Source organism: Megascapheus bottae, chromosome 7 (assembly GCF_031878675.1).
Source record: "Megascapheus bottae isolate mThoBot1 chromosome 7, mThoBot2.hap1, whole genome shotgun sequence".
NCBI classification, from domain to species: Eukaryota; Metazoa; Chordata; class Mammalia; order Rodentia; family Geomyidae; genus Megascapheus; species Megascapheus bottae.
In genome coordinates this window covers 69,315,109-69,341,798 of record NC_143515.1, presented here as the reverse complement: position 1 = coordinate 69,341,798, position 26,690 = coordinate 69,315,109, and the positions used below count along the sequence as shown (strand labels likewise).

Here is a 26,690-nt window from a genome sequence, read left to right as displayed (position 1 = left end):
GCTAAGCCCTTTGCAATGACCTCTACATTAATGAGGGCTTCCTAAAGTAAAGTGAGGAAACAACACCTCAATTACCAACCAGGGAGTACGTGTTTTCACTGTTCTGATACATTCTAACTGATGCAGCACAAGGCAAGCTAGCTAAGTCAGCATCCCTTAAACTTCACCTCAGTTCCTTCCTAGTCTAAGAGAAGGGGCTTCATTTACTGTGAAGAGGCCAAAGCCTTCACCTAGTATTTTAGGGGAAGGGAGTGTCTCTTCACTCTGTACTGCACATTACACAAATACCCCAGTCACAGCCCAACACCTCCTCTGTCATGAGCTCCCCAGGCCAGACAAACAGAGGCAGCTGGTGGCACTGAGTACCACCTTCCCTCTCCCTGAGATGAGCAAGCTAAAGTCTGACAATCCTAGTCATGTCAAGTAAATATATTTGAGCCTGTCACTGGAAAGTTCCTAATAAGGTTTCCAGGTGATCCATCGGTAGTGGAAGGCATCTGACTCACTGAGCCTGCCCTTGCACGCATCCACAGACTTGATGGACAACCAGCTGCGGATCATGGGATTTCAGGACAGTCCAATGCATTCTTTCCTGGCATTGGAAACATAACACTTGAGAAAGGATCAAAACCAAGACTAACAATTATATTATCTTCACCAAAATGAAAAGAGTAGAAAGACGAAAGTCGGCAGTGTCTAGGATGATGGATGTGGCATTTTCAAGCCTATTAAACACCAGAACCACCCAAATCCCACAAGATTCTACTGATGCTTGTGTACACCTACGAGACCGTGGGGAGCCACATTATGGGAAATGGCATTTAGCCAGAGATCATCTGGTTTGGAGCAAATTCCAAGCAAAAAAAAAATGGCTACCTTTGGTTAGACCAGAAAAGCAGAGCATCTAAAGACATAATATTGCTACATGAAGCCTCTGGGTAGAGAATTGAGAAAAGCCTTCCATTCACAGGAGATCCTTGTGCAGCATGGAAGGTTCTAACCACATTCCACTCTGCATCCTGCACCACTCATTATTTGATTTTTGCTGCGTCAATGCTTTTACAATTGTTCAAATGCTCCGTGTCCCTTCCTGAGTTTCATGACCTCAGGAGAGCAATCACTCTTCAATTTCCTGTGTCTTCTCTCCTCTGAGTCATTGGCCAATGCCTAGCTTCATTCAGCCTCCCTCTGTTCCCAGCACCCTGCCTCACATGGACCCCACAGTCCTGCTCTGCTGTGACACTTGTTTCAACCACAGAACACAAAGAAGCCCCAGGAAAAATTCTCCCTCTGTGTCAACTGCCTTGACCCTGGGTTTTCCACAGGATTCCTTCTTGAATATTATATTCCTGCCTATTAGACTGAGGTGTTATGTTTTTAAAGCAGCACACAATTTGCCTTCTAAAATGTTAAATGTCTGTCATGGCTCTAAAAAGTTAATCCAAACATGGAAAACAAAGGCACATTTGGTTTTAACTGGGGTTACATATTGACTGCAAGATTATGCTTATGCTTCGAGTATACGTTGCATCTCACTTCATACTGAGGTTGTTGAATGAAGGAGACTAAGAGACTCTGAATGAGAGGGCAGAGAGATCATTTTACTGATGTGTAATAATGTCCCAATCCCTAAGCACAGCCTGGGAAATTACACAGGCTCTGACTGACAACCTACCCTATGTTCTTATGGCAAGATGAAAGAGAAGGCTCTAACATCCGTTGTTATAATGTTACTACCAAACTTCCAGAACAGCAATGTCTCACGGAGAACAACTCTAGCGTAAGAACAACCCTTTTTGCTTGCTCCTACACAGTCCTGGGGGCAGATCACAGGAGATCTTTCTTAGCTGTCTACTAAATGTGCGTCTTCTCACATTCGATGTTTGCTAGGAATACCAAACAGGTCAATTTTCATCAATCCTAATTCTACCCTTGAGCCAGCCAGGGTGGGAGCAGGGGTTAAAAAATGAAGAATGAGGAAGGAGAATCAGGAGTTCAAGACCACCCTGGACGATACTTAATTCTACCCCTGGATTATTTGTTCATAATGAATAGAGGACAATGGAAACCACAGATTTTACATACAAAATATAAAATTAGTACTTATTAGCTGACTATTAAATCAATAGGTAATAATTGTCAAATGACACAACAATGTAAAGTAGAAGTCTCTGGTTTATGACCAATTCACACCAGCTCCTTAAAAGCTTCAGCTATAAGCATTTCTCACATCCTGCTCCCAAAAAATATAGGGTTCAATTTGTCAATATTTTGTTGAAAATTTTTGCTTCTTTGTTGAGTATTTACCTGTAATTATTTTTCATTTTTATAATGCCATTGTATGTGTTTAGTATTTGGTGTTTGGGTAAATCTGGCCTCAGAATGAGTAAAGAAAGTTTTTCTCTGTTTCTCTTTTTCTGTACAAGACTGTGGGAAATTGGTACACAAAATTAGTAAACAAAGCTGGGCACTGTGACTCACACCTCTAACCCTAGCTGCTCAGAAGGATGAGATCTGAGGATCATGGTTCAAAGCCAGCCTGAGCACTAAAGACCATGAAACTCTTATCTCCAATTAATTGGAAGTGGGGGCTGTGGCTCAAGGCGTAGGGTGGTAGACTTGAGCAGAAGAGCTCAGGGACAGTGCCCAGGTCCAGAGTCTAAGCCCTACAACTGACCAAAAACAAAAATTAGTAATCAAAATTTATATTCAAATGCTTGGTAGAATAAACCATCCAATAATGAGCAGTATTAAATTACTTCTGTAGTAAATATAAAACTATTGCTATTACCTGTTCAGCTTTGTGTTAACTTGGTCCTTTGTTTGTTTTAAAGAATTGACTCCTTAAATGAAAGTTGTGCTTCTATTTGTAGTTGCTATTACTTTCTTATATATTTCATGCTTGTAGAATCAATAGTGATGACCTTCTTTGATTTCTCTCTTTATTCCACGTTTCACCCTCCCCCCTCCTTCATTACCTTGAATATATTTCAATTAATTTACTGACTTTTTCAGAGGGCTAGTTTTTGGTTTTATTATTTTCTTTATTATTTTTCTGTCTTCGATATCATTGATTTCAGCTATACTATTTTCTTCTGCTTGCTTTAGGCTTCAATTACTCTTCCTTGGCTAGTTTCCTGAAGTTGCAACCAGATTAATGATTTAAGATTTTTCTTCAATTTAGTGCTAGAAATTTCCCTCTAGGCACTGCTTTCACTGCATCTAACACATTTTTGGTAAGGTGTATTTTCATTTACCTTTAGTTCAAAATAGATTTTAAGTTCTCATGAGACTCCTTCTTTTAGTTGTGGGTTCTTCTGAAGTGTTTAGTTTAATTTCCAAATATTTTAGTATTTTTCCAGCTACACTTTCTGTTATTGATTTCTAGAATAATTTCATCATGATCTGGAAACATATTTGGTATGATTTTAAATTTGTGAAAGTGGGATTCAGAGCTTGAAATAATAGTCTGATTAGCAAATGTTTTGTGTAAATTTAGAAAAAGAAAAAACATATCCTTTTGTTACTGAATGGAGTCTTCTATAAATGTCAATTTGGTGAGTTGATTGATAGTGCTATTCAGGTCAATTATATCCTTACTAATTTTCAGCCTGCTTGATCTTTCAATTACTGAAAGGGCGGCATTAGCGTCTCCAATTGAGGTGATGGATTTGTCCATTTCTCCTTAAAGTTCCCTCAGTTACACTTCATGTACGTTGACATACTTTTTTAAAAAATATAATTTTATTGTTATTATTAAAATGTTGTACAGAGGGGTTACCATTTCATAAGTCAGATACTGGGTACACATCTCTTTTAGGTAATGTCATCCTTCCATTCACTGGTCCACAATTTCCGTTGGCTATCCTTGCCCATAAGTGGTGTAGGTCACTTTCTACATCATGTATACTGAAACGGTGGGATTGCACTTGTTCTCACTCCCTTTCTGTAGCTCCCCTTTGGCTCTCACTAAAAAAATGTGGGAGGAGCAAAATGCCACCACCACCACCAATAACAATAAACCCATGCTTTCAGTTTCTAGAATTTGTTTCCATAAATAATGTTTTCAGTCTTCAGAGGTGTTAGTCCTTTGGGTTTCTCCCCTAAGGAAACCACTCCTTTAGTGTGACTGTTGGTGTAAGAGTGTCTAGAGTGCTGTTTAAGTTATCATGTCCATTTATATGACACAATCTTATTCAGTTTTGGTGGTTTTTTCCAGTCCTGGGTTTGAGCTCAGGGCCTGAGCACTGTCCTTGTACTTTCTCAAGGCTAGAGCTCTACCACTTGAGCCTCAGCACCCCTTCTGGCTTTTTTCTACATATATGGTACTGAGGAATTGAACCCAGGTCTTCATGCATGCTAGGCAAGCATTCTACCACTAAGCCAAACTCCTGGCCCAATCTTATTTGTTTTAATGGTAAAATTACATTGTGAATATGTACCACATTTTCAATCCACTCATCTATTGAAAGGTATCTGAGCTGTTACCATAACTTGTATTGTGAAGAGTGCAACAATGACCACAGATGTGCAAGTGTCACTATGGTATCCTGAATTGTGGTGTTCATTATAGATAGATGCCTAGGAGTTGTATGGCTGGGTCACACATTCACAGGAAGGTTGTATGTTGAGGGGCGTGTGTGTGTGTGTGTGTGTGTGTGTGTGTGTGTGTGTGTGTGTGTGTGTGTGTGTGTTTAATGGGGATTGCTGCACAGAGAAATTGGACTAGTTTACATTTCCATCCAAAGTGACTGAGGTTCCTTTGCCACCACTTCCCCACCAGCATATGTCATTGTTCACATTCACAATGGTGGCTAATCTAACAAGGGTGAGATAGGATCTTAAAGCTGTTTTGATTTGCTTTTCCTTTATAGCCTGGGATGTTGAGCATTTCCTCATGTGTTCATTTGCCATTCTTTTTTTTTTTTTTCTTCTTCCATGTCTCCCCATTCGCAATACAGACCGGGCACAGGGCCGGGGCTGAGGTGTAAATGGGGTAAGTTTATTCTGCCTCCTCTTTCTATACAGTCAGTGTAAGAACACAGCCTGTGGTAAGCCCCCGGAGGCCTCATTTGCCATTCTTATTTCATCCTCTGAGAAGTCTGTCGTTAGCTCTTTTGCCCCTTTACTGATTGTTGACTTTGAGAGGTGTTAATTTTTTTACTTTTTCATATATTTTTATTGTTATTATTAGAAGGGTTACATTATATTCACCAGATAGAAGGTGCATTACTTCACAAACATTGTTACCCTTTCTCATGTCTTCGTCCCCATTTCCCTCCCTCCCACCCCTGACTCTCATCTTGTTTTCCCCTTCCCTATCCTATTTCAAATAGGGAGGTGTTAATTTTTTGAGCTCTTTGTCTATTTTGGATATTAAGCCTCAGTCACATATATTATTGGTAAAGGCCTTCTGCCAGTTCAATGATTTTTTAGTTTAAAAACTATCTACTTCATTGTGGAAAATGTTTATTTTGATGTAATCCCATTTCTTAAGTCTCTCTCCTATCTGCTGTGCCTCTGGAACTCTCTTCAGAAAGTTCCTGCCTATGCATTTAAGTCCTAATATTTCTCCTACTCCATCTTGCAGTGGTTTCAAACTTTTAGGTCTGACATTAAGGCCTTTAATCCACTTTAAGTTGATATTGATGCATGGTGACAAATAATGTTGATATTGTTTTGTTAGTTGTATACATATTTAAGTCTTATGTGCATTTGAAGAATTGACTCCTTTATTATTACATAAAATTCCTCTTTATTCCTAACAATGTTCCTTGTTTTTGGAGTCTGCTATGAAATCACTATATTCCTGCTGTCTTTCGATTACTATTAGCATGGTATATCATTCTGCACCATTTTACTATGAATATAGCTGAGTCATTACATCTAAAATGTTTTTTTTTTTGTAATAACACACATTCATTCAGGACTTGGTTTTTTTTTAAATCCATTCTGAAGAGTGGATTTAATTACTAGATCATTGTCATTTAATTATTCAAAAGTGATTATTGATGCAGTTATACTAATATCTACCATATTTGTAAGTATTTCTGTTTGTTAAAATTCTTCTGTTTTTCCTTTTTCTCCCTTTTGAGCTTTTTCCTAATTTTGATTTTATATGAGCTTGTTACATTACTTAATCTCCTCTCCTTTCCTGGCAAATAAATTATTTTTTTCAAATGAGATTCTATTATTTTACACTTTAAAAAATATTACTTGGATCCAGGAGTTTGGCCTAGTGGTAGAATGCCTGCTTAGAATCCACGAAGACCTGGGTTTAATTCCTGGGTACCACATACATAGAAAAAGCCAGAAGTGGTACTGTGGCCCAAGTGATAGAATGCTATCCTTGAGAAAGCCCAGAGACAGTGCCCAGGTTCTGAGTTCAAGCCCAGAACCGGCAACACACACAAACACACACACACACACACACACACACACACACACACACACGATTTTGTATCGGGGCCAAAAGCATGGCCCAGTGGTAGAGTGCTTGCCTAGCATGCATGAAACCCTAGGTTTGATTCCTTGGTACTACATATACACCAAAAGCCAGAAGTGGTGCTGTGGCTCAAGTGGTAGAGCACAAGCCTTGAGAATGTCCAAGGATAGTGCCCCAGCCCTGAATTCAAGTCCCATGCCTGAGAAAAAAAAATCATTGATTTTGTCTTAACATTCAAGGCATTCTAAGTAAACTTATTCTAAATAATAGTGCAGTGCTTCACCTTTGGTGAATATATTTTTTTTGTAGGGGAGTGTTTTTGTGGGGCAGTACTGATGTGAACTCATGGCCTTGAGCTCTTGCTTCAATTATTCACTCAAGGCTAGTGCTCTATCACTTGAGCCACACTGCTCCTTCTGGCTTTTTACTGATAAATTGGAGGTAAGAGTCTCATGCGCTTTCCTCCCCAGAATGGCTTGGAACCATGATTCTTGGATCTCAGCCTTCTGAATAGCTAGAATTACAGACTTGAGCCACCAAAACTTGGCTAGATAAAACAATTAATAACAGAGTATCTCAAATTCTTCTTCCATCTCAGGCCACTGTTGTTATTCACTTATTAATAAGCATAATCATACAATAAAAATTTACTAATATAGCAGGCATGGTGGCACATACCTATAATCCCAGCTACTACAGAAGCAGAGGTGGGGATGTGGGGAGATCCTGAGTTTGAGACCAACCCAGGCAAAAGTAGATAGCAAGATTTTGTCTCAAAAGCAAAATGAAAAAATTGAGGGCATAGTACAAGTGATATAGCACATACCTAGTGTGTACAGGGCCCCAGATTCAATCCTCAGGGCCTCAACTTTATTGTCTCTGCTATTATTATTTAACACTGACTTATATTTAAGATCAATTATGAATTTTAGGGTTTTCTACCCTTTATAACTTTTTTTTAAAATCATTAAACAATTCTTTCATTACAGGGAAGAGGAGGAAAAGATATACTGATGACAAATTCCTTCAGTTTTTATGTTTTTCATTTTTTATTTTTCCTTCAATTTTGAAGGACACTTCTGTATATAAAATTACATATAGGCTGATATTTTATTTCTTCAGTATTTGAAAATCATCTTCATTTCTGAAAAGAAGTCTACCATAAGTCTTATTGACTTCCTTGTATAGGTAAAGGAGTTTCTTTTCTCTTTTTTTGACTTCTTAGAAGATTTTTCTCCTGTCTTTGCATTTATGTAGTTTGAATACATACCTATGTGCAAATTTACTTTCTGTAATTACCCATATCAATATTTTCTGTATTTCACAAATATGTTTGAGTACTTGTTAATTTAGAAAATTTCTCAGTCACTATTACTTCAAGTATTTATCCAACTCTATTCTTGCTTTTCTTCTTGATATTCCAATTAGGTCCATATTCACCTTTATGAAAGGATGCCCTATGAGTTTTCATTCTTTTTCCTCTGTAAATTTCAGTTCAGGAAATATCTATTGACATATTTTCAAGCTCACTGATTCTTACCTTGGTTGGATCCAGTCAATTTATGAGCCCATCAAAGGTGTTCTTCATTTCTGTTGCAGTGTTTTTTATTTACAGTATTTTCTTTTAATATTTTCTTAGAGAGTTTCCATCTCTCCGTTACATCAGCTATCTATCTTTGTATGTTCTCCAATGCTGTATGGTTCTGATATTTACTGTTCTCTAGTTTTTCAGCAGAGCTTGTGATATTTTGTGGAAATACAGAAATGATATATAGGACAATAGGAACTGTGGTAAAATGTCCCTTTGTTTCAGGGACATTAATGTTAATCTGGCTAGAAGTTGGACTGAATTTAATGTGGATACCAGAAAATTCCTCCAGTGCCTCTCTAGTGGTCTTAAATTTTTCCTATCTACTCCTACATCTTGTTGTATTTTGTTCTTTTGGATGTAATCCAATGTTATTATACTAGAGCCCCGTTGTTAAAAATAACTGAGGAAGGAAAGGTAGTATTCCACAATCTTATGATTAAATATATTTTTTGGGAGGTCTGTGTCCCCTGTTGTGACTTTCACAACTGTTTTTTTAAACTGTTTTTAGTGATTCCCTTCCCCTTCTATGTGAGCTAGAAAGTCTTCAGTGGATTATAATCAGACCATTGCTCTCCATTCAGGTGGAGTCACTGGTAAAGTTTACCCTTGGAAAGAAACCACCATATTTTTTAAAATGAAAGTTAAGATTTTCTTCCTAATGATGACTTCTGACCTCCTGCTGCTAGAGAAATCAGAAAAACACTTTCTGTGATGATCTTTTGGAATGCATAGAAGTAAAATCTACAAATTATAAGACATCCTAAGACTGGACCTCATCAAAATTAGCATGGAAGTGACTTCTTATGCAAGTAAAGAGATTTCATCTGGGACCTTAATGTTCATCTGTCTCTCTAGAATTCATAGTGGTTGGTTGCTTTAACAACTTCACCATCTGATAGGTCCAACAAGAGCTGCTGATTTTTTTCAGTGGGTTCTACTTTCTTCTTGCTGTAATGATGAGAGAAATGACATCCAACCATTTTGTGTGCCAGATTTGAAACCGGAAGTTCTTTGTCTATTCTTCAATATGCAAAGTCCTTCAATATTCTCATCTGCAAAACGAAGATACCTCAATGGCTTCAAGGAGTGATGTCACACAGAGAGAATACTTTTAACAGGATCAGAGGCCAGGGCATTCTATGTGCTCTCCTAGCTTGTTTTTCATACCATACAAGCCAGTCCTTTCTAAGCAAGTATGCTTTCAGTTGCTCCATGACCCCCGGAAATTTTTGCTTGTGGTTGTTTTTCAGATATGATCTCATGATTTGTGATGTGATCCTTCTTCCTAAAACTCCCATTTATCTGGAATTACAGACATGCAGCAACAAACCTTCTTCTTAACTGTTTGTGCTTGGCCTCCAGCTGCAATCCTCTGAATCTCTGCTTCCTAAATAGCTGGGCTTTTAGCCATGTTGCCACTGCATCCAGATCACTAAAACTCTTAAGATATTAAGTACTATTATTCATGACTATTTCTTTCATTTTTCTCTTCTTTTTCTTTGGTAGGGAGCAATACTAGGGTTTGAAGTCAAGGCTTTACACTTGCTTGGCTTGCTGGGATTATTTGCTCTGTTACTGGCTCTCTACCATTTGAGTCACACTTCCAGGCCAGCATTTTGCTGGTTTTTTTTTTAAGAGATGGAACTTCACAGACTTTTCTCCTGGCATGTAGGCTCCATGAGGATTTCTTAGTCAAGTTATAACAGTAGTTGATAATGGATTCCTTTTGACTTCTGTGAACATTTTATGTTTTCGGCACCATCACAGGAAAGACTCTAACAAATTGAAGTCAGGCTTATAGCTTATGGAATTAAAGTACATGGTTCTGAAATAGCAGAGGAAAATAGCACTTTCAGTCTCAAAAACCGAGACACGGGTTGAGAGAGAGAAAGAAGAATATCTGTGATCTTGAATATCCCAGCATAACCATATTTCCCTCACAGTTCTAACTAAACCACCAGCTGGCCTGCTTGCTTACATTGCTCACTGTCCAAAATCCATGATAAACATAACACCTAGACTATTGGAATCCCTAATAGATAAGGGAATAAGAACTTCATGAATCGAAAGACTCTTTCCATACCAAGTAGAACTACTAAGACAGTCTTGAATTTTACTATGTGTCAAATTTCAATTTGCAAGTGCCTACTCTCATGGGACCTCACATTTTCAATCTTCTGAAATTCTCTGATTGAGGTTCTGTTCACCTGGATGATTTATTTACTTCCCAGTACTCAACCATGATTTGGATACACAGCCTTTGGCCTCAACTCTTGCTATGATCTTCCAGGTATTCTCAATCTGTGTGGCAAGGCACCATCCAGCCAAGCCACCCTGCCTTTCAAATGAGAGATGTGAACCCTGGTGCCAACATGTAATTAAAGTTCAAAGATTTATGCTATCTTTAAAGAATACAGCTAATTCCTATATATGAGGGGGAAAATCAGTTGTGGTTCTCACCAAGGATGCCACTACCCTCTATATGTGGGGGTGGCTCTTTCACATTCCCCATCCCATGTTGACATCAGCTGTGTTGAACTGCATTTGCACATGGCTGCTGTCTTAGTTCAAGATGAAACCACCTTTTACACTCCCTTCTTTTCCTAGCATCCTTAGATCCCTATTAGTTTTTCCCCCAAATAACTGTAAGTGTGTGAACTAATTAGCTTAGAGAGCCCAAGCTCCCTTAATACCTTCGGAATCCTGCCATCTAATACTGATTTCTCTGTGTTCGGAGCTGCAAAATAGCCCCTTCCTTGGTTTTAGTTTAATTATTCTTCAAGGTCATTCCTGTGTCACTCCTGCCCATGTTTCTTTTTTTCTCTGCCTCTGTTTCTAAGAGGATTTTTAAATAGTAATGGCAACTCAGCCATTTATGAGTCATTACTAGCTTCAATCCCCTTTCACACTTGTTATGTGGCCCATTTTCTCTCCAGATTTGTCTGTTTCTCTGCTAGATTTGCAAGAGTAGTTTTGATTCTCTCAAACCTTTTGGCCAGGTTGGAAATGTTTTGTGTTCTGGTGGCCTGTGCCTCTTCCCTGAAATTTGAACTGATGATGCATACTCTTTACTGGGGAGTTGAACCTTCCTGTCTCTGGCTAAAGCACAGCTGTGTCTTTTTCCCTAACTTCTGATTGCTCCTTCAGGAACCAGACTGAACCTTCTCCTGTTGCTCAGAATACTCACTGGATAAACAGGATCCCAGGAAGATAACTTATCCTTCTAGGAGTCTTTCAGCAGCATTCTCTCAGATGTAGGGTCTCTAGCCTATCCATCAATTTATTTCTGTGTTCAACTTTTGCAGAAACCAGAATCTCAAGGTGATAAAAACAAATACAATTATTATAACAATGTCACATCCCACTAGAGAGTATGAAGGCTTTTCAAGCCCTTTTCTATAAACTATCAAATTCAGAAGACATTGCATAACAGATTCTATTTTTGTTTTCTTCTATTCAGTATTTTAATTATTTTGGGTTTTTTTTTGCCAAACTCATACTGTAATTTCCGTCTTTCCAACTCACTTTGCATTATTAAGCATTGTTTTAAAGAACTATAGAAAATACTTTAGGGATGAATCTAGATTTGGGGTGTTTTCTTTTGGTTTAACTTGGTTTTGTTTGACTGGTTAGTTGGTTTGGTGTGAGGTTGTCTGTCTGTCTGTCTATGTTGTTTAAATAACAGATTACAAAGCTCACACCTAAAAGGTATCACCTGCAAGGAACATGGAGGGATAATGAGAAAACAATTTAAGTACACCCAAGAACAACTGGAGAAATGCCACACAATACCCAAAAATCCCTCAGCAATTACAATACCAGGACCAGAGGCATGCCCCATTGCAAACAAAGAGCATTCAGAAGTTCACTAAAGGATAAATTTAGCATAAGATCAGTATGTCAAACTTCTTGAGTTCAGCTCTAACCTACAACAATTACTACCTACATAGACAAGTTAGATAACTAATCTGCACCTCTATTTCTTTATGAGGAACAAATCTGTGCCTCTATTTCTAATGAGAAGAAAACTGTGTTTACCTCAGCGTTCCATAAGGACTAATTTGTGCCACATGACAAAGAGCTATGGAAGTGTTGGTTACTGTTTTTCCAATACTATTATTATCATCTAAAGTGTCAAGATATTTTATGAGTTTATGGACAAGTAGAAAAAAAATCTGTGAGACTGGAGCAAACAAATAATTAAAAGTGAATTTTGGAGCCAGAAAGTAATCTGAAGCTTGTGCCAGGCAAATATCAACTAAATCTAGCAAACAAAGAAGTCTTAGAAGATGGACCATTTCTCTTCCCTTGAATTTACACATATTGTCTAAAGCATGGAATTTGGGGAGTTCTGAAACATTCCAACAGCGAAACACCAGCATCTTCAATAATCTGAAGAAAAGAACTATCAAGATGAATTTATCACTTCTTATATGATACTGACTTTTGCTACCATATTCCAAAACCATAAGCCAAGTTTGGTAGTCACAGAAATTTTTGGTGCTGGCTTTCCATACCTTCTTTCTCTTAGCACGTGGAGGAAGGTATTGATAGAGCTTGTCCCTTGACAAAAAGATTCCTGTAACTCAATGAAGTGAGCAAGAGCTATAGCTCAAGTTGTTGGATTCAGATAAAGTAAACCTGGTCTGCTTTTTAAACAGAGAAAGCTCTATAAAGATTATTTATCTAAGGAAGTGAATCATAGCCTCTGTGGTATGCTAACAACATGGAGAAGCAAATATCTGGCTCTTCCACTTCTCCAGTCTTCATCAGCCCAGCTCAGAAAAGGAGGCTGTGGCCATGTTTCCAGAAATGTCATAGCTATCAGCAGTGATAAATTTGGCAGAGTCTGAAGGACTCATCTGTACTTACTTTAGCAGAGAAGACTCACAAAATGGGCAATTGCTTCCCCAGTGTGAAAAAAGGCATCCTAGAGCTGAGCAATTGATTGAAAAAAAATGAAACTAGCCTACCAAAGATGAGAACTCTGGGAGATCATTCATGTTCAGAGAAAGAATCCAAGCATATCTAAGAAAGACAAGCTGACTGGGACTTGGAAGGAAAGTGAATAGAGGCTAGCTGACAGCAAGGCAGGGAGTGTGGCCCACAGTGAAGTTATTATTTCTCCTTCACTTAGCAGACTCGATTCAAATTGCTTACCTCAGAATTCCACTGGTCTACAAATTTCATCTCTGGATCCTTTGACTTCTATTTTCACTAAGGGCTCAAGAAACTCACTGTTGGCTTGGGGGGAAAATGATCCTTTCAAACTATTTTATTCTAATCCAGTGAGTAAGTAGATCTCTGAAAATATTTTAATTAAACTTTTACCCCTGTGCCTCTACGCTTACTTACAAAGTCTAGGTGCCATGACTTACATATCTGTTGAACAAGTGAAGCAATGCTCTTAACAAGACCAAGAAAGACTGAGTTCTTGGTAAGGCAGGTAGGAAAGGAAACTTATAAATTGTTTGGTAGTTTAAAGAGTTTTTGAGAATATTTGCCTTTTGTAGCTGCAAACTACACTCTATGCTCTGCTCTATATCCTACTTGAGAAATATTTGATCTGTCCTATTTCTGCTGTACACAAACTTGGCTGGGCCACATCACTAACCCAAGCTCTGCAAATGTGAAGGCCTATTGACAATACTATTTTTTCTCTTGTTTATTGTGTGTTGACATCCAGACAAATTCTCGGGCAGGTCCTGAAGACTTCAGAATTTCACAATATTACAATTTCAGCAGGCTGAATGTTAAAAAATGGAAATTGGACAGACTGTTATCAACTTTAATCGACCATTAGAGCATCGGAGCCTGAAGGCACAGTATTTAACGGTTGGAATGGGGTGGTCAAGTAAAATGCTGTCTCTTTCATTTGGAATCTGGGAATAAAGCCAACCCAGATAAAAAGGGGGAAAAAGCCATTACTCTGACAGCTGTGGTAGAGCACAAGGATCAGTGTGACAGAGGAGGCCAAGATGCAAATATTGCAGTACACTTGGGTAAGGTTTGTCTACTGAATTCTGCTTTGCTGAATTTTTTTGTGTATATAATGGAGATAAATAAGCCAAGGAATGAGATACCGACCTACTAGTGTGAAGACTACTAACACATATATATATCATCACAACATTATGGCATGGTCAGGGCTTGGCTTCAAAATGTCATCATCTTTTGGTGTGGCAATTGTTGCCTTCTTTGAAAGGCAAATAATCTGGTACCTGGGTTAGGGTTCTCTGCTTCAGCCCCTGGGCATGGTGCACTGTGAATGCTGCCCAGACTGATACTGGATTTAAGGTTTTTAATTACATCTGACATCAATAAACATTCACCTGTTGGCAGTCATCTTGTTTAAAGAACCTATGGGAGAAAAGTTGTATGGGCAAGGTCAGGCTCCTTTCTCCTTCGTGCCTTTCTTAGTGCACCACACACTGCTCCTGACAGCCCGTAGTTCATATTCATCTGTCTTTACATATTATAAACTTCCAGAATGTCAAACTGAGCTGCTTTTTTTCCTTTTAAACAAAAACACATTGTTTATGTAAAGAGTGTAATGGCCCATGACAATCCAATTTACATGTAAAATGCGTGATTTCATATTGAGTCAGTTTTATTACTTCACATATGAGAGATATTGAGCAGTGGTAGGTATATTGTATTTGTATCAGGAAAATAGAAGAGCAGATTTATTGGTCCTACATTTAATAACATTAGGCTCCATTATCCCAAAGAAAGACCAGACATCTGTGCACTGTGGGAAGAAAGATGATTTTTACAACACCACTAATGTCTAGTAAACCCTACTCCTCTTCATTCTCCATGATTAAAGGGTTAATAAGGCTCCCAAAAGCAATACCATTAACACTTTATCAGCCACAAGGCAATATTATGTAATATTTATAATTTGTTAAGCACATTTGGGTTTTCTGAGAATTAATACAAACCCATAAGACAAAGTATTTAATCACTGGTTGCTTTGTATGATAATTATGCTAATTCCTTGACCTCTTAAAAACAGGATTTAATCTCTTTACATTTTCTGTATTGTGGAAACGTCTAACATTTCTGCCCTTTATTTTAGTTTCCCTTCCTGTAAATTCTAGTCACTACATGATCTTCTTGCCATATAATATACTCTTATGAACCATAAAATATGTGAAATACTTTGGAGGTCAGATGATTATTTTTTAAAATGATTGAAAAGGCTGTTTCCAAATGCTAATGCCAAATAACAGCTTAGCTTAGTCTTTAAATACATTTCAATGATACTTCCTTTCCTTTTATCTGAACAAATTTTCCTTTAATATGATTAAAATTTCTAATTTATACTCCTTAAATCAAATGGAGGTAAAGAAAGTCTCAACAAATACTTAAAGAAGCAATGTTGCAGCAGCCATACAAGAATTTAAGATGAGACCGAAGCAAATATAAATTTGCTAAGAACACCTTGCTAAAATTTTTCATTACATTTCTTTATGTATGATTTTTGCATCGTAAGGTGTTTTTGTTGTTGTTGTTGTTGTTGTTTTTGCCAGTCCTGGGCCTTGAGCTCAGGGCCTGAGCCCTGTCCTTGAGCTTTCTCAAGGCTAGAACTCTACCACCTGAGCCACAACACCACTTCTGGTTCCCTAGGTCTCTACATCTATGGCTGTCTATGGATTCCATAAGGATATACACACATTACATGACCTTCTACCTGCTAGGCATGATTTCAGAGTCCAAACATAGCATTTCAAATAAAAACACTAAACAAAACTAAACAGAACAGCTCAAACCGTTCAAGGAGAGAAAAGCAGATTAATGAAGGCCAGGCCTCAATATTTTGCCCCCCCAAAATAATCAGCCATACTCACCCTAGAGGATGAATATGCACCTGTTGTGAGTGCATGTATGTCAGTGCAAGTGCATGAACATGTGGGAATGTATCCAAAGGGCCTGTGCCATATGGTCTATGACATGGCTAGGTTATAAAAACTAGTACACTTCTGCACATGGATTGCACTAATCATGCCTCTCTTCAACAATAGAAAAGAATGCTTAGCCAAAGTACCAAGCTTACATTAATTAAATAAAACAGTTATTAATTAATAAAATATTTTCTACAAAAGCAATCATTTCCCCCTTCCTCCTTACAGATTCCCAAGCCTAAAATTAGCTGTGAAATCCAACCATTGTCAGCATGCATGCTCACCAGGCAGTGAAAGAGTTGAAGCAGTTGAACCTCTGCCCAAAATTAATGAGCCAACTGGGTGCATCCTAACAGCACGATCACTGATCTCCAGAAATTACCAATAAGCATCTGCTGAACAAAGGAACCCTCAAGAGCTCCTTTCTCTTCAGAGACAACCATCCCATTTGGGAGAAAAGCATACAGCTAATGAGAACAATCTCCTCATGCTTTGACAAAAAAAAAAACCAACAAAACCACTTTTTTATGTGTGCTAATCCTGTGGTGCTGTAGCTTACCTTTTCACTCTACCACTTGAGCCATAGCTCCTCTTCCAGATTTTTTGGTAGTTAATTGGAAATGAGAGTCTCACAGACTTCCCTGCGCTGGATGGCTTCAAACAATGATCTTCCAATCTCAGCCTCCAGAGTAGCCAGTGTTACAGGGTGAGCCACTGGCATCAAAACTCTATTTCTAATGCATTACAGTTTTTAGGTAGGAGCTCCACCCTCTTCCATTGACAGTTATCTCTTATTAGGCCTGCATCAATGATCCCTTGATCATCAGGAAGTTGATCATCAGAGCCTAACAATGGTGCCCCTTGGTCATTCCAGGTTCATTCATAGTCTTTATTGATCATCAGTAATGTTCAACCAATGGGTGAGGTGTCACTGGAAGCTCAGGTATAAGAAACACGTATACTGTTTCCCATAGAATTCACAGATGTCTCAGGAAGGTAACATTCATATGATGTTATATTATTATGCCACCCCAAAATGTATGTATGTGATTATATTATCACAATATGAGGCCTTTAAAGTTCAAGCAAATGAATATCCTATTGTATGTTATATTTCATTACCAAGGCAGAAAAGGAGATTAGCATACTCTAGATAGTTCGATGGTAATTGAAATGGGGAATTCTCTTTTCCATGTTTATAGGCAGAAAAACAAAAAGAATTCATACCACAGTATCACTAAACAAATGAAAAATATTATCAATATACACACCCTTATATTTGAATCCCAAAGACTTTGGTTTCCACCTTACTTTTCTTTTCTTGACATAAAATAGATTTGCCCAGTGAAGATATGTTATGCATGTGACAATTAGCACCTGCTCTTGCTTGGCTGTTTTTATGAGCTTGACAAGTAAGCTCATGTCACTTGATAAGATATACCATCAAAACGCAACCGTTCCAGATGTTAGATGTCGTCTAGCCTTCCAATCACTTCCACTCACCCCTCTCCCATTTCTCATCCATTCTCTAGATGTTGTACACTACCAAGTTCTTTAGAACTCACCCTATCAACCCATAAAAAATGACTTTCTGTGTCTGCTTCAATAGTCTACATAAACACTTTTCGCCTTTTCCTTCTAAGCTTGGTAAAAATTCAGCCCTGTATGACCCAGAGGAAAAGATCAGGGCCCTAGGGATGATTATTAAGTTACTAAGAGACAATATACTGACAGGAACCAGGATTCTCTAGGTCTAGAGAAATTCTTCTGATGTGAGAACCATATTACAACACACCTGTTTATCTGCATAGTATATAGCACCACACATACACAGGTCAGTAAACTATTCAAAGTATATCATCAGGACTTCTTCACCTCATCTAGAAAAAAACAGAATACAGAGGTCCCTTTATTAATTAACCCATGCTGTAAGATCAATGAACTCTCACAAACATTTCCATTTATTCAATGGTCTCAATGTGTGTTGAGAAGAAAAATAATCTAGTTGAATTAGTTCACTCTAAGGTATAAATTATTTTTTTTAATACATCACTCTGAAGTCGGACACATCAAAAATAAATCTCTCCGGGAGGTTTTTAATAGATACTTGGCTTGAGAGATACTGGCAGGGAAGCCCTCTGAGTTCTGATTATTCCTAGCTTGTCCTGTAACTTCTACTATCATGCATTATGCACTACACACACAGACACACACACACACACACACAGAGAGAGAGAGAGAGAGAGAGAGAGAGACAGACAGACAGACAGACAGACAGACAGACAGACAGACAGACAGACAGACAGACAGACAGAGAGGGACCACATGCCTGTCTGTATTATGATTGGATTCTTCTCCAGATACACTTTGTTTTCCCTTCCTCTACACTTCACCTCATCATACTTACAGAAACCTGAAGTAAGAAGCAGCATTGTTTACTGTCTCTCCTAAGATCTCTCAGTTAGTATTATTTGCCTTGTGAATCCATTACTTTTTCCTATATCATGGATGTCACAAATTATGTTTCAAAGGACATCAAATGATTTCCAAATGTATGCTTGGGAGAAACATGTATTAAAGCCTGTTGTCTTCTTCTTTTCGATTTTCAGTGTGGAAGAGGAAGCTTACTTTTCATCATCATTCAAAAGATTCAGGTGCTTCTCAAACTCTCCCTACAAAATGCATTCTTTCTTGTCCAGTCTATGAGCCTTGCTCTCTCTCAGTTCATATGCCTTGCTCAATTTCTCCCTTGGGGGAGAAATTGGGGTAGCTGCTCCATGGGGGATCAGCATCTGTGAGCATATAGAGCTTGAGAATTTATATCCCAACACACATTCATAACACACTCTCATATTTGACATACATTTGACTGTGTATTGATCCTGCCTTTTCAAATAAGTTATGGATTATTTAATGAATGAACTATGTTTGATTAGCCTTTGTGCTTTAATACAATGTAAGTTTTCCATCACAGTTTGTGAAACGAATTTAGAAAACAACAGTGTATACAAATAAAAGTCTTAGATTGATTCTTACGTTTTATTAATGCCTTCTACAAATACCACATATCACATATTCAATTACTATTTGCTGCCTATGGCAAAATGGAAAGGCCAAACAATCTGAGTGCATGAATAGAAGGGAAGAGGAGGGGGTTCCTGCTCACGGTGGTGTCTCCACAGTTCTCTGCCCTGCTTTCCTAACTTCCTGTCTTTCCCTTCACTCTGTGTGGATGTAAAGTCTTGGAATATATGACAAGGCAGGCCACACACTTCCTGGAGGGTTTTTCACCTGAGACTAAAGGTCTCAAACTCATCTTAGTTGATGAATTTCTAAACACTAGGAATATCACCAGCTTTCAAAAACCTCCTCACAGCAAGAGTCCCGGGGTTAGTTTACTCTGCACTCAGACACTGTCAAGACTCCCCTTCTAAGGTGGCTCCAGCATATACTGACAAATACTTGTAACCTGCATCTCACAATCCTGCTGCACAACTCCGCATGTTACAAAGTCTTCCCTTGAGCTCAACCAAATCCTTCACTAGCAAATTTCTATTCACCACTGGAGTTACAGAGAACTGTAAAAGCTATTTCATGTTATTTATCCAGGCATATAAAACAAATTTAGATCTGTAGACTCAAAACAAGGCACTATGTCAAGAATGGCAAGACTTCAGCCTTTCCACGTTGGCACAGAAATGAGACGCTTAAAGAAAGGAAGGAAGCAAGGGTTAGGTCCAATTCTTAGTCTTTATGCTTCCAGTCAACCAGACCACTACAGCCTTTGTTCCTGAGTTTATTAGGTAGCATCAAAAAAAAATTGGCTGATTCTATGTATAGCTGGCTTTTCCTTGTCCTTTTTTATTTTCCTCATTTTATGTTATATATTTTTTATTTTATTCTGTCAGAACTGGGGCTTGAACTTGAGGCCTTGCAGTTGTGTGGTTGGTGCTCTATCACTTCAGCCACGCTCCCAGCCCTGTTGAGTCCAGGCTCCAAATGCAATTTAGGATGCTGATTTAATCTCAGATGACTTCTTGACAACCCCAACCTGCATTTGTCTGGACCTCAGCCTTCCCCTCCATTACCACGGCTGCTGTGTATGTGCAGAGGAAAGTGTCCTACTATTGGGGATTCTTCCCTTTCCAGTCCTCCATCCTCACCAGGATGGACGACTGGGCAAAGCCACCTCCTGCATTCAGCTGCTCCTCTGCTCCCCCCACTGCACATTGTCGGGTCCCCATCATGCACTTGGTACACCAGGAGAAGACCACGACTGCTCATCCATTCACTTCACTTTTCACCAGCAACTTTCCAAGAGACAGAATGGTATTGGAAAGAGTTCCCTGGATAGAATCAGACTAAGTCCAGATTTCAGCCCCTCCAGTTTCCAGTAGTCTATTTCTAGCAAATTCAGCCTCTCAGTGACGCAGCTTTCCTATGTGCAAAATGGGCATAATAGCAGTGCCTGCCGGCTGGAATAGCTGAACAGTATGAATAGGCTGATAAGCAAAAGGCAGAACAGTGCCTAGTACACCATGAGTAAGATATGCGCTTGTTCCTACCTGTACTGGCTCAGGAAATCTACCAGACCAGGCAAGCATGGCCCCCACGTTCACACTAACACAGGAGCCATGTAACACATAATTAAACAAATAGATAATTGGAGTTCAGATGAGTTTTCTGAAGGAATGGTGCAAAGTGCAATAAGAGCAAGTCCCAGAAGGTCAGGAGGAGTGAAAACCAGCTACACCAGGGGTCAGCAAACTGTAGCCTGGCTAGTTTTAATAAATAAAGGTTATTGGAATACAGCCCTTCCCTTTCATTTATGGGTTTAGCTATGGCTGCTTTTATTCTACAACAGAAGAACTGTATAGTTGAGACACAGACCTCACAGCCCACAGACCAAAAATATTTACCATCTGGCCTTTAAGAAAAGGTTGCTGAACCCCAGCTAGATGAAGAGGGATAGGGCAGAGGGTTGGCGAGTCCATATATAGGAGTCTGGGAGGTAGATGAAGGACTAAATAGGAAAAATGTGACTGTCTTGGGCATGAACTCGTAAACTTCTCATAGTCAGAACTAAAAATGTATATGGTTTGATAGATAAATAGTATATAGACAGACAGATAGATAACAGATAGATAGGTAGATAGATAGATTACAGATAGATAGATAGATAGATAGATAGATAGATAGATAGATAGATAGATAGATAGGCAGACATATCCACCTCCTTCTCTGGTCTCTGAAGGAAAACTAAATCTGTCCCTAAACACCCACAAAACTGCATCTTTCCTCTGTCCCGCTGTTCATGATTATGCTTTCCCCTATGAATACTCCCTTCCAGTGGCTGTCTGTTGAATTTTCTGTCTCTCACTTATTCCTGAACAGCTCTTCTCTGTCTCTGACTCTGTCTCTATCTCTGTCTCCCTCTTTTCTTTCTCTATCTCTACAAGTTCTTGCTATGTAGCACAAACTACCCTTCAATTAACGATCTGCTTGATTTTGCCCCTTAATTGGTGGGATTATTGGAATGCATCACCATGTCCAATATCCTGGATTCCTTTGCTGCATCCCAGAAATTCTGACTTCCCTGGTTTTGTTTGTTTGTTTATTGCTCTGTTTTATCAGTTGTGGAGCTTGAACTCAGGGCCTGGAGCTGTTCCTGAGCTATTTTGCTCAAGGATAGCTCTTTAACACTTTGAACCATGCATCCTCTTTCATTTCTTAATGAATTCATTTTCTACTTAATCTAGCATAGTTAATTTCATTTTTCTGAAATCAAACATCCTGACATAATGAGGTGTATTCTCATATCCCATTTCTCACCCAACAGGAATAACAAATCTCTTTTTTGTGCCCCCACTGTGCCCTTACACACAACAGATACACACACATACACACTCTAACAACTGTCATATATGAATGACATCCATTGCTTCCTCTTTTCTGCCCACTCTATCACAAGTTTATTCATTCATTCATCAAATACCTTGTTTCTACAAAATGTCAGACACTACCTTAGGACCAGCAACATAGCAGAAAACAAAACAGAAAAGTTTCTTTCTTGGGCTTATATTTTAGAGGACAGAAGAATCTTATATTCATCTCCAAGTGGTCACTATAGTGCTAGATACATAGAATTTACTTAATGTGTGTTTGCGGAATGAGTGAATGAGTGAGGACTTTTAGTCCTTAGCCATTTTGCCTGACTGTTTTCAATTGACTAACAGCTATGAGCTCAGGATTCCCACGGCCTTACATCCTAAGCTTTATTTCAACACCAAGGCTGTGGAAAAGAAGTAGACTTCATGACATGTCCTTCCATTAAGTCTCTGAATGAAGAATCACTATCTTTTTTTTTTTTTAAAGCAGCATGAATCTGAGACCTGGCTAATAGTGTACTCCTATAATTGGAGTTATCAGTAATCAAAGGTTTTGATTTATTTCTTTGTACTTTCTCCATCTAACTCACACTAGGACTCAGAACATAGTAGGAATTCGATAGGTTGAGATTGAACTTGACTTGGCTATTGTGGATACATATATATACTATATCCCTACAAACAGAGCATGTGAAGAGAGCCATAGGGCCTAATTTTTGCAGAAAAATTCAGAACAGCCTCTGATTAGTGAGTTTGCTCCATTTCCCAAGAAATCATTTTAACCTTTAAACACAGAAGGTCAGCGTCTCCTCTCTCTGCTCATGCATAATTCCCCTGCCCTCTGCTCTTCAGTGCTGCAGCTCCCTGCCTGTGAGAGAGACAGAGTCAGCAGGAGGAACAGCACGGGTGCTCAGAGGCCTAGACTTGCCTCCATGGGACTGACTAAGCCCTCAGAATATGTTGTCTCATTTGCTACATTATTAATAAAATTGCACAAAGTTTAGGAGAAACTTTTTACCCATCTACAAAAATTAGCATTTATCCCACATACTATGAAAACTTAAGAAAGATAAACATTAATGAAATAGAAAATGTTGCCTTTGACAGGGAAAGAGGTTTAGCCTTGAGCAAAAGAGCTCAGGACCTGAGTTCAAGCATCAAAATGGCGCAAAACAAAAACAAGAAAACCAACAAAAAGAATAGATGTGATCTGCTCCCTCTAACTCAAGGTGGCAGTGGTGAAGTGGTGATGGTGAAGGGGCAGATCTCAGAACCAGGCTGCCACCTTCTCTACTGGAGTGGGAGAATAAGTTAAAAAGGCCATAGAACTTGGCTATTACTTTGAGTGTGGCCTTTCCTTTCTTGGCTGGCTGTTTCTCCACTTGCAGTAACACCTTGCTTTCTAGAGCTCCTTAAAGATGGTTTCAAATGAAGACAACACAGCAATACGTTGGAGCAACAGAATCATGACCTTTTTTTTTGTTCTTTTCTACTTTTTTTCTGATTTCTATGGAGTTGTTAAACCCTAGTCAATACTCTAGTCAGCCACTGTGCATTCTTGAAAAAGGAGATGTACCATAGAAATTGTAGTTATTAAGCAGTAAGGATGTGCAAGATTGGCTCCTCTACCAGGTGAGGTACTGGTGCTGGGATAAATCTCAGAGTAGAGATTTATGACCATTATATATTCTCTCTCTCTCTCTCTCTCTCTCTCTCTCTCTCTCTCTCTCTCTCTCTCTCTCTCTCTCTCTCTCTCTCTCTCTCTCTCTCCCTTCTATCTCTCTCAATCTCTCTCTCTCTTTGTGGGTCATGGGGCTTGAGCTCAGCCTGGGTGCTGTCCCTGAGCTCTTCAGCTCAAGTCTACCACCCTACCCTTGAGCCAAGCCCCACTTCCCATTTTCTAGAGGTTAACTGGAGATAAGAGTCTCAGATCCTTTTGTGCCCGGGCTGGCTTTGAACCTTGATCCTCAAATCTTAGCCACCTGAGTAGCTAGGATTACAGGCGTGAGCCACCACATCTGGCTTCTCTTTTTGATTCTCTTACTTCCTCCCCATACATTCCAACTGTGAGCTACTGTTATTTAGTATAAGAAAAATAAAATAAAATAATAATAACGATCCAGCAATTCCACTACTTGGCATTTACCCAATTGTCCAGAAACAAGGACATACTAAATTCACTAGCATAACAATGTTCATTGCAGCAGTATTTACCATAGCAAAGATATGGAACCAACCCAGATGCCCCTCAGTTGATGACTGGATCAACAAGATGTGGTATTTGTACACAATGGAATTCTATGCTGCTGTCAGAAAGAATGACATCGCCTCATTTGTTAGGAAACGGAAAGACTTAGAAAAAATCATATTAAGTAAAGTAAGCCAGACTCAAAGGAACTTAGGCTCAATGATTTCCCTCATTTGTCATAATCACTAGAAACCTTGGGCTCTCCTAGCAGAGATTTGCAATAGAGCAAAACCTAGATACATAAGGCCATATGGAATGATGCTAAATGAAAGGACTTCTAGGATATAGAAACAAAAGCTATATAATGAGTGATTGTTGTCCTTAATGTACTATCTTATCTCTCATCTCTTTTGCTGTCCCTTGGTTATCTCATATTGTTACAGTATCTCACTTTGTTATCTGATATATTGGATATATTTGTATTTGGTTATTTGAAATTGGATAGGGAAGGGAGGGAAAACAAGATAAGAGGTGGGGGGGAGGGAAATGGGGACCAAGACATGAGAAAGGGTATCAATGTACGTGAATTAATGCACCTCCTATCTGACAAATATAATGTAACCCTTCTTTTAATTACAATAAAAATATATGAAAAAAATAAAAATAAAATAAAATAATAATAATAACAACAACAACAGAGTGTTTCTGAATGTAGCTTTCTTCAAACCACCTGGCTTTTCAAGAAAGCTCAGTATGTGAGATAAGTCAAGATGAAAGGAACAAAAGGCACATGGTCTCCTTGATATGTGAATATTAGATCTAAACAGTATAAGAGCGATGACTCAATATTTGGGTACCCAAGGTTATTGACACAGTCTTGGAGATATAAATTTAAGTACATAGACATAAAAATCTATAATGGGATATATACTCTATTGGCATGATGTCTTACATAGATGTATCTATGACATACATAGCTTAATTTTAATTATGTTCTAAAATTTATGTGCCAATGATTGTATATAGAAATTCCCTTCTTGAATACTTGTTCATTAAACATGGTATTTGAAATACATTAAATATGGTATTTGAAATATGTTTTAAAAATCATTGTTAAATCTTTTAATAAAAAAAGAAAGCTTTTTGTAAGTTAAAAAATAAAAAGGAAAAGTCCCCTTTGAGTCTTACTTGACAGCCAGTGCCAGCAGAGACTATCAGAATAAAGAAGAGAGCAGGACAGGTCTGCTTGCACATGTCAAGGTGGCCAGCAGATACTGTGGACTGGCCCCTCCTTGGAGCATAAGGAATCTAGTAAGTGACAGCGCCTGGAGTGTTGGCATACATAGCTGGTGGCGATGTCCTAAGACAGGAGATCCCATCATGGGAAAAATGACTCACAAGAGACAGATGCAGAATTACTGATGTGAGAACCAAGGCCAACCAATTTGACTTAGTGATTTCCTGAAAGGAATGGCCGGTTCACAGGGCTGATCATACAGCCGGAAGAGGTTGGTGAACCTATATAGATAGAAGTCTCTAAATCAGAGTGACCCATTGGTTTGCTACAAAGCAGAATGGCCAGTTAGGTCACTCCAAGTCAACCATTTAGACCATCCATTATCAAGAAAACAAATAGTAGCAGATGCTGGCAGGGATGTGGCCAAAGGGAACACTACTGTACTGTTGGTGGGAATGTATACTTGTTCAACTGCTCTGGAAAGCAGTATGGAAGTTCCCCAAAAAGCTAAGCATAGAGCTCCCCTATGATCCACCAAACCCATTCCTGAGCATTTACCCAAATGACCACAAACAAGGCCATATTAAACTTACCAGGACAATCATGTTCATTGTAGCATTGCCTACCATAGATAAGATACAGAATCATCCCAGATGCCCCTCAGTAGATGAATGGATCAAGAAAATGTGATACACACACATGCATACACACACAATGGAATTTTATGCTTCCATCAAAAAGAATGTCATTGCCTCATTTGTAAGAAAACAGAAAGAATTGTAAAAAAAAAATCACATTAAGAGAAGTAAGCCAGACCCAATAATCATGAGCTCCATGATTTCCCTCATTTGTAATAATTAGTATATGTCTAGGGTAGTTCTAGCATATAACCATATAAAATGGTGTGAATCAAAATGAACTCCAAGATAGGGAAACAAGATATTTTATTGTTTGGGGTTTTTTGTTTTGTTTTATTAGTGTAGTACTTATAGTTACTTCTTTTTTCTTTTGTTTTCCCCCCTTTGGTTTATGCCCTATTGTCACTGTTTTTAATTTCTATACCCTTTGTCTAATATATAATTTTATCTGATTTGGGGAAGGGAAGGATCATAGAAATGGTGAGACAATGGACAAATGAACCAGTACATCAGCAATACTCACAAGATACTATATTGGAAATGAACTTTACAGCCTGAGGGGGAAGGGAGCAGTGGGGTAGAAAAGCAAGAATAAAAATATGGAGGGGGTTAAGAATGTTCAACAAGAATTGTACTCATTTCCTAATTTATATAACTGTAACTTCTCTGTACATCATCTTTACAATAAAATCTAAAAAATAAAAAGCCATAAAATAGTGACCAATTAAAGTCACCAATTGGTGGAACTAACTATCCATAGAATCTAGGATTTCAGTTCTTTTAGCAGCCATGTCAA

The 26,690-nt window shown here is 38.5% G+C and overlaps 1 non-coding gene across 1 annotated transcript; it reads right to left on the bottom strand.

The window, feature by feature from the left end:
• Positions 1 to 4,936: 4,936 nt before the first annotated feature.
• Positions 4,937 to 5,068, bottom strand: LOC150061036 (small nucleolar RNA SNORA51). The gene has a single exon (XR_016536318.1). It is a non-coding gene; the product is annotated as a small nucleolar RNA SNORA51 (small nucleolar RNA).
• Between the last annotated feature and the right edge of the window lie 21,622 nt (positions 5,069 to 26,690).